Consider the following 12,650-nt stretch of genomic DNA (forward strand, 5'->3'; position numbering starts at 1 on the left):
CTATCTCAAGTTGTAAAGGATTGGAAAGGTTAATAGAACTCGATTTGGGGTGGGGGTGAGTGGAGGAGGGGTGGGCGGCTAAAATAAGCTGCTTAAACGATATAATTTTTAAATTTACAATATAAACAGTTGACTGTACTGAAAACTGCACAGTGCATTTTAAAGTAGACCACTATCTATTTCTTGCTGTAAAGCAGAACTGTTTGTGACCTTGTGTTGAGTTTGTTTTGATCTCATCTCCCTTCATGTAATGAATAGGGAGATGAGATATTGTACTTCACCCCACATCAAAAATGTGAGTAAGTGAGTGTGTGTGTGTATGTCTGTGTGCGTGAGTGAGTGAGCAAAACAACTCCTCCTAGACCCCAAGTCCTGTCGAGTTCAAGCTTGGTGGGTGGGTGCCTGACCATGTTAACTCATGCCTGTGTGATTGATGACGTCAAAGAGGTCGAAGGTCAAGAAATCTAAAAATTAGTTTACATGGCTTGTGTATTCCTATCTAGTAATTTTCTTTCATACTCTTTTATGGACAGAACCACCTATGGTGTCCACCATGGAACAGCTCCCTGAGAGACCTCCAGAAGACTTAAATTTGGGAGAGACTTGGGAAGATGATGAAACATCAGACAGAGACAATAAATTGGAATCCCAAGCCCCTGTAGCTGATTCAGATCCCTTCTCTAGTCTCATTATGGACATGAAAGCCTCCATCTCACCTCTCGAGTTAAGTACAGTCTAACTCTTACCAGATCAGGAAAGGCTTACCAGACGATAACCTCCTGAAGGCAAAAGAAGACAGAAAAGTTTGTTCCAATTCTGGTAGCGACGTGCCGAACGCTTCATCAATCCAAAATGACAAGCTGATGGAAGTTTCCCCCGAAGGGATTAGAAATAGGACTAAAGTTGAAGAAGAATCGGGAAGTGATTCGATCCAGCTACCAGAAAGACCTGCCGGTCTCAAACTTTCAGGATCACAAACTTTTTGAGCCACCGATGTTGCAGCTTCTTAAAAGATATATTTATTATTATTATTTGTTTCATCATTCATTTGGGCTTATTCGAATAGAGTACTCCCTATCTATATGTACATATATATATGTAAATATATATATATATATATATATATATATATAAACTGTATATATATGTAAGCTTTTCTACTTCTTTTTTTTGTATCACCATGTGTGTAAATATTGAAGCACTAAGATATGCAGTATTTTTTCCTTGAAATAGCAAGAGATATAATAGAGAACACTGTTATGGAAGCTGTACTTAAAACTCTTGAAAAAACTGCTCTCCTAAATTTTAAGGAATAGTTTGGCAGAATTTTTTTCTGGGGAAATCTATCTTTATTTCATGCATAGTCTTGAATACTTCTGCAATACCATAAGACCATCTCTGCCCTGCACCTAAAAATACTGGGTTTTTTATTCTCTCTTGCATGTTTTCAAAAGTGCCCTTGTCAAGGGTATCATGTTGAAAATTTTCTCATATTTACAGATGGAAATTATGAAGTTATGTCAATTGAGGTCATCAGCGGCCAAAATACAAAAACCTTGTAGTCTAGTTTAGTGAATATCTGTAGCATCGGTAAAATGTCATAATTAGGTGGTAGGTCCCCCTCACTGAGCATTACACTTTGAGCAGTTCTGTTAAGAGGTCAAATGTAAATTGGAGTCATCAGCTGCCAAAAGCCTGAAATCATTGTCGACATCAAAATCAAAGCTGCGATTATCCTTATGCTCAGAAATGTACAAGAACTGAATGTTCTATGCAGAGGTCAAAGGTCACTTAGGGTCAAATTCTGACCACCTTGATCAGGCGCGTATCCAGGGGGGGCGTTGGGGCGCGCGTATCCAGGGGGGGCGTTGGGAGCGTGCACCCCCCAGGTAAGAAATAGAGGCGAGAAAAAAAAGAGAGAAGAAAAAAGGGAAAAAGAGGGGAAAGAAGGGGAGGAAGGAAGGGAAAAGAAAAAGAAGAAATAGAGGAAAAGGAGAAAAGGAGGGAGTAGAAAAAAGGGCAAGCAACTGGGGAGAGAAAAAAGAACAGTGACATAATTACAGGGCTGATCCCTATTATACACATAGGGTAGCCAGTGACGGATCGATGATTTTGGAAGGGGTGTGCGCCTCACCCTACCCCTTACACCGGCAACTCCATTTTGACGTTTTCAAATTTCCTCTCTCACTAATATATATATATATATTAGTGAGAGAGGAAATTTGAAAACGTCAAAATATAATATAATATATATAATATATATATATATATAATATATATATATATATATATATATATATATATATATAATATATATATATATATATATATATGTATATAGATATATGTATATATATATATATATATATAAACAATTGTACAATTGTGCTATGAAACCAACTGTGGCTGGTCTCGAACTCGACCGAGTCGTCGGGAACATGATGCATTTCGGTATTAGACCAGGATCTATATGCGAACTGCACTAGACATATGTCCTTCGATGCAACACTGCCATCCAGAGATAAAATGTTATACTCCGACCTGAATGCTAATTGTAACCCTTAACCTCGTACCGTAACTCATACAATGAATCTAAAAATAAATTCTGCATGTGATTGGAGAATTGAGCACATCTCCTGTGAATATCATGTAGTGCGTGGGGGGGGGGGGGCAAGCGGACGCACCTATCACTTCTTGAGATTGTTCCAATCTGCGTGAAAATGCCCCACCACCCACAACCCCTACGCCCCACCCCTCTTATCGCTTCCCGATGGGTTACAAAACTTAAACAATAACCTTCGCCCGTAGTACCAAAACCTTGACAAAATCCGGCAACACACCACTTCATCGATAGATAATGAGTCTAGTGATCGGGCTGTGTATTAGTGATGCTAGAGGTCGTGCATATGGCAAGCCCTTTTAACATTTACCTCGCAATTAGACTTAAGTCGAGTACATTTCACTTAAGTGGAATACATTCTACTTAAGTGAAATGTTATTCCACTTAAGTAAAATGTATTCCACTTAGGTGGAATTCAATATCCCTTAAGTAGAATTCCATTTCTCTTAAGTGGAAATGGACATTTCTATTTCACTTAAGTGGATATGCCTCCCACTTAAGTGGAATTGTATTTCACTTTAGTGGAAATGCATTCCACTTAAGTGGAATTGTACTTCACGTAAGTGGAATACATTTCCACTTAAGTGGAATAACATTTCACTTAAGCTAAATAGCCCATCTATTTCACTTAAGTGGAATACAATTTCACTTCAGTGGAATAATATCTTTTGCTCGTCAATTTCACTTAAGTGGAATTCTATTCTGCTTAAGTAAAATACAATTCCACTTAAGTGGAAGTGTTGATATGTGGCTTATATATAAATACAATTTAGGGTAATGTTCGTCGTAACGCATTCAATTGCTCATCACATATGATGATGTAGTCGATCCTCGTTGCACGTGTACATCATGGCTATGGCTAATCATTCACATCTAAACATTGCTGAAATGCGATCAAATAATTGTTGTTGTTAGAGACAATTCGAAGTGTTGTTTCCTCACTTGCACAGGGGAACAATCAGTATCATGCACAACAGAAGCGACTTACATCTTGTTAAAGTAACATAGGCAGTATTCATAACTTTTTAGATAGTGAAACTTTTGACGAAATAAAAGATTCCATCCAAAATCAAAAAAAAAAGTAATATACGTTCTCTTGCCCTTGTCAATGCGTTTTCGGCTGTAGCTCCAACCACTTGTAATGTATTTGCCATGGCTTTATTTTGGTAATGGTATTCGTCAGGTACCAGGTCAGGTACGTACGTACTCACCTTGCACGGATGTTAAGTACTAGCTGGATCCCGATGGACAGCCGATATTCATTGTGCACATATCGACACCACGTACGTACACGTATCGCGGCAAGTTGTTTATAATGGCGCGCAAAGGCATGGGCAAAGTTTGGCGTTGAATGTACTAGCCAATCACATTCCACTTAAGTGGAATAGACTAGCCAATCACTGTTCACTTAAGTGAAATAGACTATATCCAATCACATTTCACTTAAATGGAATGCATTTCCACTTAAGTGGAATTGTATTCAACTTAAGTGAAATAGAAAGGACATTCCACTTAAGTGGAATTGTATCCACTTAAGTAGAATACAATTCCACTTAAGTGAAATGCATTTCCACTTAAGTGAAATACAATCCCCTTAAGTGAAATAGATTTAGCTTAAGTATGATGCAGTGACAAGTTGATGAATTCAGCTTAAGTAAAATACAATTAAGCTTAAGTGGAATGGTATTCCACTTAAGTGAAATAGAATTCCACGTAAGTTAAATAGTATTCTGCTTAAGTGATATTGAATTCCACTTAAGTGAAATGTATTCGACTTAAGTCGAATTGCGAGGTAAATGTTAAAACGGCTTGCCATACGTGCACTGACCTATATGGAGTGTAACCACTCCCGATTTTGCAATTTCCCAAGATCAGGCCCGAAAAATCCCAAGAAATACCAAGAACACTGTGCTGTATGGATTTCTAGCAATATCCAGCGATATCTAGGGATGAATATCCCAAGATCTTACCTAAACTGAAGGCAGATAGAGAATCGAAACCTTCAGTGTACTGAACTTGAAACTGCGTCTTTCGAAATGAAAAGAATGTGGGGAATTGCACAATAAACAAATCAAAGTTATTTATTTCAGTCTCATATTTCAATTATTCGAATTTGTTAAGCAAACAGCAGATATCACATCATATAAGTGAGCATGAAAATGGCGTTCCAGGATGAACAGCCTTCAAACCATGGGCGCAGATCCTGGTGCGGACAGCGGGACGCGTCCCCATCAACTTTTTCAGTAGTGGGGACATGATATACCGTGTCCCCACCAATTTGTCTTGACCAATAGCTGCATTTCAAGTTCCCCTGTATTGAACTTTGGCGCAGTTAGATCCAGCCCAGCCCCCCGGTTCCTACGCCCTTGCTAACCACTGCGTCACAGCAACTGTTGAGAAATAATGCTAATTTTTTCTTCAAAATGGAACGGAGGGTGATGTTCAAAATGCTGTACTTGTAAACAGGATAACTCAACACGTACACCTTTATTGAACTTCATATTTCAAATAGTCTTAAAATTGGCATTATTTCAGTGAATAATACTACATGACTCTAGGTTTGGCAGTAACTTGTGAAAATGTTTCATAGTGAAAATAAAACAATGTCATGTAACTCATTATTTATTAAAGGGGTGGCAGAGCTGCTTTTCTTGCTCAAATTGATCAAAGAATATGCCCATGTGCTCATACATAGAGCATCTGTATGTCTTTATTTCACATAGGAAGACTGTTCTCTCTGGGTATTGAAACATTTTGGAATATAAATTCTACATTTTTGAGTCCTTAAAAGATCTTAATTCTTTTGATTGCCTTGTTGCTAAAGTAATGGTCAAGGCAACGTTCAGGGGCGTAGCGAAGGTATTTTTGTTGGGGGGGGGTGGAGAATTTGATTTGCCGACGGATCTGGAAGTGGTGACTGAAATGGGGGAGGGGTCTAAGGGGAGGGGGTGTCCCCCTCCCTTTGGCAATTTTTTAGATTTGAAACGTCCTTAGATGCAATCTGGTGCATATTTTAAGTCAAATTTGAATTGCCGACGGATCTGGAAGTGGTGACTGAAATGGGGGAGGGGTCTAAGGGGAGGGAGTGTCCCCCTCCCCTTTGGAAAATTTTTAGTTTTGAAACGTCCTTAGATGCAATCTGGTGCATATTTTAAGTCAAATTTGATTTGCCGACGGATCTGGAAGTGGTGACTGAAATGGGGGAGGGGTCTAAGGGTAGGGGGTCTACCCCTCCCCTTTGGAAAATTTTTAGTTTTGAAACGTCCTTAGATGCAATCTGGTGCATATTTTAAGTCAAATTTGATTTGCCGACGGATCTGGAAGTGGTGACTGAAATGGGGGAGGGGTCTAAGGGTAGGGGGTCTACCCCTCCCCTTTGGAAAATTTTTAGTTTTGAAACGTCCTTAGATGCAATCTGGTGCATATTTTAAGTCAAATTTGGCACGGAAGAAGCTCCCGTTCTCCTTTTCTCTATTCAGCTTTCCTTCTTTCTTCCCCTTCCGCTCTCTTCACCTTTTCTCCTTTTGCCGACAGACCCAAAATTTGCCGACAGCGACCAAATTATTGGAGGGGTTGTGACACCCTTCACACCCCCCCCCCCCCCCCCCCGCTCGCTACGCCCCTGGCAACGTTTCCTGAATCTGCATAGCTCATGTCGCGGAGCGGTTGAAAACTATTAATATACAACAACCAGTTAAAACAACAGTATCAGGCAGTATTTTATTACCCTCCGTTCCATTTTTGAAGAAAAAATTACGATTAAAACATTGTACACTTCTATCGCTTAGCATAGGCCTACAATACACATTTATCGCCTTTGCGACAAAAAGTTTTTTCACCTAAAAATACCGTAAGGGGTACGTACCTCTTGCAGTTTTTTGCCAAAATTGACCCATTTATTCATAAATGTCAAGATAAAACTCAAGATGACAAACAAAGGTTTGATTTGACTGCTTTGAAATTACGTATCACTGGCAACATGCGTCGAGCACCCTCTTATGACACTTATTTCGCTCAGTTTGCAACTTCAGAGGAACAATAGAAAACCGAAAAACTTTTAGGGACAACAAAAGGTTTTATAACCTTTGTTCGTCGTAAAAGTTTTTCGGTCTTACTTTTCTTTGAGGTGAAAAACAAATTGTCGCAAAAGCGATAAATGTGTATGTTTTCTGGTAGTTCGCGACACGCTGATTACGAATCTGAAGTTTATTTTGGAATTAGGTGCTGTGTTGGGGCGTGGGGGCAAAAAACCTGATTTGCAGTTTTGCCAAAACTGACCAAAAATCGATCCAAAATCGATTTCGCCCAAATGACGTAACAGGGGGTAACCGATGCTCAGGAGCCCGAATTTGCAACTCCCAGGTCCATATCTGCTTCCGTGCGGGAGATAAGTGGTCCCAAAGGAATCTGCATAGCCCTCCAAAAGATTTTATTGATAAGATCCAAAGTACTATTTTTGATTAATTTCGAACGGGAAAACTGATAAAAGTAAGGAAAATTACTATGTATAATGAAAAGGGGGGTTTAAAAAAAATATATGTTCACAGCTTTGTTGGTGCTCGCAAAACCTCTTGGGTCAAGCGTTATTGTAATAATGCCAACACGGGGTATTGGAAGCTCTTTTATTTCATTCCTCTCTGTCGCCGTCCGGTAAAGGGTTGCTTTTTAATTATAATTTTCATGACCAGGATATTTCCTGTATTTAAAAATACCTTCATTGGACAAATTTGTATGGTTTTGAGTAAGCTTAGCTACCTTTAAGAAACCATCGGAAATTGGGTGTGCAAATCCCTAATAATTTTATTAAAATTGATAATACCATTGTTTATGACAAAAAGCTTTTACGACGCCGGTTTACTGTTTGTTAGGGATATGTTTTTGCTAGATGGGAAGCAATTGTCCAAATAATGCTTTTCTGACCAGTCTTCTACATTGTTAAGCTATTGTATGCTTTATAGAAGACTTCCTTTCACATTGTATATTTGCACGTGAAAAAACAAAATAAATCAAATCAAATAACTAATAATTATTTCTAAACAGTTACTGTGGTTAGTGTTATGTACTTAGAAGGTAAGACAAACTCTCTGTCTAGAATTCAACTCCCAGAGGATGCATTGTTTTGATATTTCTTTTCCTCATTTTGCAGTTAAAATATTAGAAAAGCCTATCATTTCTCAATTAACAGTTACTGTGGCGAAGTTGTTATGTTGTATAATTTTGCATATTTATTATTGTTTTGTACAATGAAATTGTCAATAAACTGAAAAATATGAGACATACTCCTTGTCTTGAATTCAAACACCAGAGGATGCATTTGATTTTCTATTTATTTGCCTTCTAATGTTGTGAAGAATAAATATTAGAAACGAGTATTAAATCTCAACAGTTCTCGTGGCGCAGTTGGTAGTGCTCTGGACTGGAGAGACAGACAAACTCAATGTCTCCGGTTCGAACCCCAGACAGAGCATTTTATATTTTTGCTCTTTTACTGATTCCATTCTGGACTTTGAAGTTTAAATATTAGAAACGAGCATTAATTCTCAACAGTTCTAGTGGCGCAGTTGGTAGTGCTCTGGACTGGAGAGACAGACAAACTCCATGTCTCCGGTTCGAACCCCAGACAGAGCATTTTATATTTTGCTCTTTTACTGATTCCATTCTGGACTATGAAGTTTAAATATTAGAAACGAGCATTAATTCTCAACAGTTCTAGTGGTGCAGTTGGTAGTGCTCTGGACTGGAGAGACAGACAAACTCCATGTCTCCGGTTCGAACCCCAGACAGAGCATTTTATATTTTTGCTATTTTACTTATTCCATTCTGGACTCTGAAGTTTAAATATTAGAAACGAGCATTAATTCTCAACAGTTCTAGTGGCGCAGTTGGTAGTGCTCTGGACTGGAGAGACAGACAAAGCTCCATGTCTCCGGTTCGAACCCCAGACAGAGCATTTTATATTTTTGCTCTTTTACTGATTCCATTCTGGACTCTGAAGTTTAAATATTAGAAACGAGCATTAATTCTCAACAGTTCTAGTGGCGCAGTTGGTAGTGCTCTGGACTGGAGAGACAGACAAACTCCATGTCTCCGGTTCGAACCCCAGACAGAGCATTTTATATTTTTGCTCTTTTACTGATTTCATTCTGGACTCTGAAGTTTAAATATTAGAAACGAGCATTAATTCTCAACAGTTCTAGTGGCGCAGTTGGTAGTGCTCTGGACTGGAGAGACTGACAAACTCCATGTCTCCGGTTCGATTCCCAGACAGAGCATCATGTCTGCGGTTCATGTCCAGACAGAGCCTTTTACTTTTCTACCCTCTGGAGGGAGTGGAAGTATAAATATAAGAAACGAAGTTTCTCCAGAGGGAACCAAAATGGTGTAATTGGTTATACCATCGTTCAGTAAGCGATTGGTTTGGATTGCATCGGTTCAAGTCCCAGGTGAGTATTTGCAAAAGGAGTTCTGACAAGTGGATAAGGTGAATCCCGAAGGTGGGCGGCCCCCCCTCCTGACAGGTGGGTAAGGTGAGTACCAAGGTGAGAGGTGAGAGGGGGTGGAGGTGAGAAGGTGAGAGGGGGTGAAGGTGTGGACAAGGCGAGGTCGCCGCCCCCTCTCCCTGACAAGGTAAAGGCGCGGACAAGTGGAGATCGCCGCCACCCCTCCCCCTGACAAGGTTCACGCGCGGACAAGTGGAGTTCGCCGCCACCCCTCCCCCCTGACTAGCTAATCGGTAGTCGGGGGGAGGAGTAGTGGAGAAAATGTTTTACAAAAACGACTAAGTCCAAACAGCAGGATCTTTAAATATTTGTAAAACTTTAGAATCCAGAGGCCCAACTAATGGTCTAGTGGTAAAGACTTTTGCTTTTGCATCTCAAGGTCCCTGGCTCAAACTCAACCTCTGCTTTTCCTTTTACAATACTCATGTAAAAGGAAGAAAAAAAAAGGAAGAAAAAAGAGTGATACTTTGAAATAACTTCTTTTTTTTAATGACAAATCAGTTCATGGACAGGATATACCTTCATCCCTCCCACCACAGTTAATACCCTTCAACTACCTGTCCAGAAACAGGTTATCTCTCATCAAATTATTATGCAAATACTAATCAACACATGCAATACATATTTCATAAACATTCTTAGTGATACCTGCATTCACTATTGAGATGGTTGGGTGACAACAGACAGTTATTTTCTATAATGTTTCTATTATTTATAATATCAACCTGGGGGCAGTTATTTAATGATACTAAGTAGTCACATGTACATATGGGATAAGCCTATGGCCTTTTTACTTCACACCAGGTGGCTATCCAATTCACACCAGTACATTCTTTTTGGACATTTTTTTTTAAACATTTGGAAGACCATTTCATCATGAGGGGAAAAGAATTGATTTCTCCTAGATAAAAATAATAACCCCATCATACTTTAGCCAGACAGGGCTTGAATCCATAGGTTTGCTTGACGACAAGTTCCCAACAAAAAGGAGTTGGCCTTCCATGGCTGATTGATTATTCACTTTACAATACCATGGCACCCCTGCTACCATCAATAAAATTTTCTTTAACTTTCATTTATTAACTAAACCTGATTTTGAATTAATTTTAGATAACTTAATTTTTACATCTTTTGCCCTCCAGTTTGAAAAAGGAAACGATACTACCATAGCACAAACAACATACATGTGGAAAGGTTGCTCCCTTTCATTGCTGTCTCAATCACACACCCCCCGCTCCGACTACCACACCCCACCAAATTATATACACGAAGAGTGCATTATTGAAAGTTTCTTTAAATATAGCCTTTTCATGCAGTAAACCTGTGCTGCTGCAAACTGAAAATTCAATTAAAAGATTCTCCCTCTTCACTTTCAACACTTTCATTTCTCCTTCTCTATCCTTCGCTTCACCACCCCCCCCCCCACCCCTGGTCTTTCCAACTATCATCCATAACTCCTGCCAATATCAAATTCAGTCACCTTAACATCCCCCCATAAAGTGTCAGTCAGTCAAGCACCACAATGTTTGTACACCAAGAAATCAACACCCAAAACCCATTTTTAAAACTCAAAAGCCCCATCAAATAAAGATGCTGTTTTTTTCTTCTTTTTCTCTAAACAAGATAAACACACAAACACCAAATCCAAAATATATAAAATTCCAATTCCCATTTTGAATATTCTTCAAATTTTGTTTGCCAAGCCACGTTAAAAAAGTGAGTGTTATTCTTTTTGGCCTTCCCCCATCTTTGTGTTTGCATTGCAACAAGGTGTAGTTTTCTATACTAAAAAAATACAAATAAAATCAAATAAAACTTAAATAAAAGATGATTACAGCACATGCAGGAGAAGAGTGAGAGCCCTCCCAAATACTACCGGCTTATGTATACAAAAGACCTTTTTTCCGAAATCCTTTTTCCGACATCGTGGCAATTCGAGAGTTACTTTTCACCCCCGCTCCACCATCCACGCAGGAACCCACCCAGCCCCCCTGCGGGGACGATTTATTCTGTTCCAGTTTCTCGTCCAAGGAGGGTAACTCTATATGGTTCAGAGCTATGTCAAAGAAGAGCGGTTTGCACGGTGACGGCTTAAAGTCCAGTGGAAATGTGGTGAAGTTGGGCTTGGCGGCCAGGTCCGGCTGGTTGGCGTTGTACCAGTCAAGCCATTCCGCCAGCGGTCGATTGTCCTTCAGACCGAGTTGCGCCATTCTTTTACTGATGGAAGGTTCATTGGAATCTGAAAAATGAACGCAGAGAGGTTCTTGGTAAGCCATGGTATTTTTTTTAAAGTATTCTTGGGTGGAGGGTATTTTCTATGGGTGAGAATAATCCGGAGGGTGGGGGAAGTCAATTCAATTAACTGTGAGAAACGTCATTGAATTAGGAACCACCTAAGGCCTATTCTCATCTTTGTAGTAAGTTTGTCACCTTGAGCTATGTGACAGTTCATAAGTAGGGGGGGTATATTTGAGTGGAATTTGGGATTCGAATCCCGGAATAGAGAAAGTTTACAAAAACTTGTTAATTTGCAGTCATTTTTTGTTATTGCTGTCACAAACAGAAATGGATACCCACTTTCTATTATTTGTAGATGACAGAGACTGGTTCAATCGCAGTCTACAACGCCAGATAAACTCTTTATATTTTGGCTTTCAATTTCTTTATTCTGACAAATTTCGATAGTACAAAAAAACGGCAGTTTTGATCGGGCTTTTGATACTTCCTTGTGATCCCTGGACATCATACATTCAGCTACAAGCAAAAATAACTATTGTCTGTCCTGTCCACCACAATAATCCTATTGTAATATTTTCAGACCCTAAGGGCTAATAGGTCTCTCCCCCCCCCCCCCCCCCAAAAAAAAAAGTGTGAAAAGGGATGGTGCTGCTTCCAACCGAATGAATCTTTTCACTCATTGTTAAACCAAAGAGAAAAATTTGGGAAAGAAAACAACAGATTATTAATATAAAGGCCATATTTCTCTGAATCATTGTCTATGCTCTGATGGAATACATTTGTTCCAGTAGCAGGGTTCAATTCCCAGGTTCCAAATGGACACGGCAGTTTAATCTGCATTTTCCTGACGATCAGACCCAAAAGAGAACATCGATATGTCTCTCCACCGTTATCCCAAAGAAGAACCCTTTCAGAAACTCAAGGGTACTAAAGGGATTTCTTCCTTTTGAATTAACCAGGGTCCTACACAAAATTAACAGGGTAGTAACATGATGGTCTCTGCCTGATTCCCCCTCCCCCCACCCAATTTCTTTTCTTAATTTTTGGTATTCATCCTTTCATATTTAGTCCATCTTGCATTTTGCCTTTTGAAAAACAAGAATCCTTAATCTTCATCCAAAGCAGCAACAAGTTTCTTTCCAAACACAGTAAATTGAATATTATTATTATTATTATGATTATTATTATTATATTATTATTAAGTACATACCTAGAATGGAGGCCGCCTGAGCAGAGTACTTCAAGCCGTTGATATCTTGTGCAAGAGTGTCCAATTCCTCTACCTCCACCTA

General features: G+C 39.3%; 3 protein-coding genes and 3 long non-coding RNA genes across 54 annotated transcripts in view; 4 read left to right on the forward strand and 2 right to left on the reverse strand.

The window, feature by feature from the left end:
• LOC139977957 (uncharacterized) overlaps positions 1–2,199 on the forward strand; it is a 30,644-nt gene extending 28,445 nt beyond the window's left edge. For 22 of the 23 annotated variants that reach the window (XR_011796766.1, XR_011796767.1, XR_011796760.1 and 19 more), the window contains one exon: positions 534–2,199. The gene's annotated coding sequence lies outside the window, so the exon portion shown is untranslated. The remainder of the gene's footprint in view (positions 1–533) is intronic. The other variant, XR_011796763.1, reaches the window with a different exon arrangement.
• LOC139977967 (gamma-adducin-like) overlaps positions 1–12,650 on the reverse strand; it is a gene marked incomplete in the record, with an annotated part of 755,008 nt that overhangs the window by 375,155 nt on the left and 367,203 nt on the right.
• The window catches only part of LOC139977979 (uncharacterized), a 215,846-nt gene that overhangs the window by 195,406 nt on the left and 7,790 nt on the right, over positions 1–12,650 (forward strand). The window lies entirely within an intron of this gene.
• On the forward strand, positions 2,335–4,704 carry LOC139977978 (uncharacterized). The gene is made up of 2 exons (XR_011796859.1): positions 2,335–2,947; positions 3,029–4,704. It is a non-coding gene; the product is annotated as an uncharacterized lncRNA (long non-coding RNA).
• On the forward strand, positions 7,915–9,994 carry LOC139977980 (uncharacterized). The gene is made up of 2 exons (XR_011796861.1): positions 7,915–9,159; positions 9,191–9,994. It is a non-coding gene; the product is annotated as an uncharacterized lncRNA (long non-coding RNA).
• LOC139977968 (gamma-adducin-like) overlaps positions 10,691–12,650 on the reverse strand; it is a 51,181-nt gene continuing 49,221 nt past the window's right edge. For all 27 annotated transcript variants that reach the window (XM_071987834.1, XM_071987831.1, XM_071987830.1 and 24 more), the window contains 2 exons: positions 12,569–12,647; positions 10,691–11,359 (listed from right to left, as the gene is read on the reverse strand). The gene's annotated coding sequence lies outside the window, so the exon portion shown is untranslated. The remainder of the gene's footprint in view (positions 11,360–12,568; positions 12,648–12,650) is intronic.

This window comes from Apostichopus japonicus, chromosome 12 (assembly GCF_037975245.1).
Source record: "Apostichopus japonicus isolate 1M-3 chromosome 12, ASM3797524v1, whole genome shotgun sequence".
Taxonomy (NCBI): domain Eukaryota; kingdom Metazoa; phylum Echinodermata; class Holothuroidea; order Aspidochirotida; family Stichopodidae; genus Apostichopus; species Apostichopus japonicus.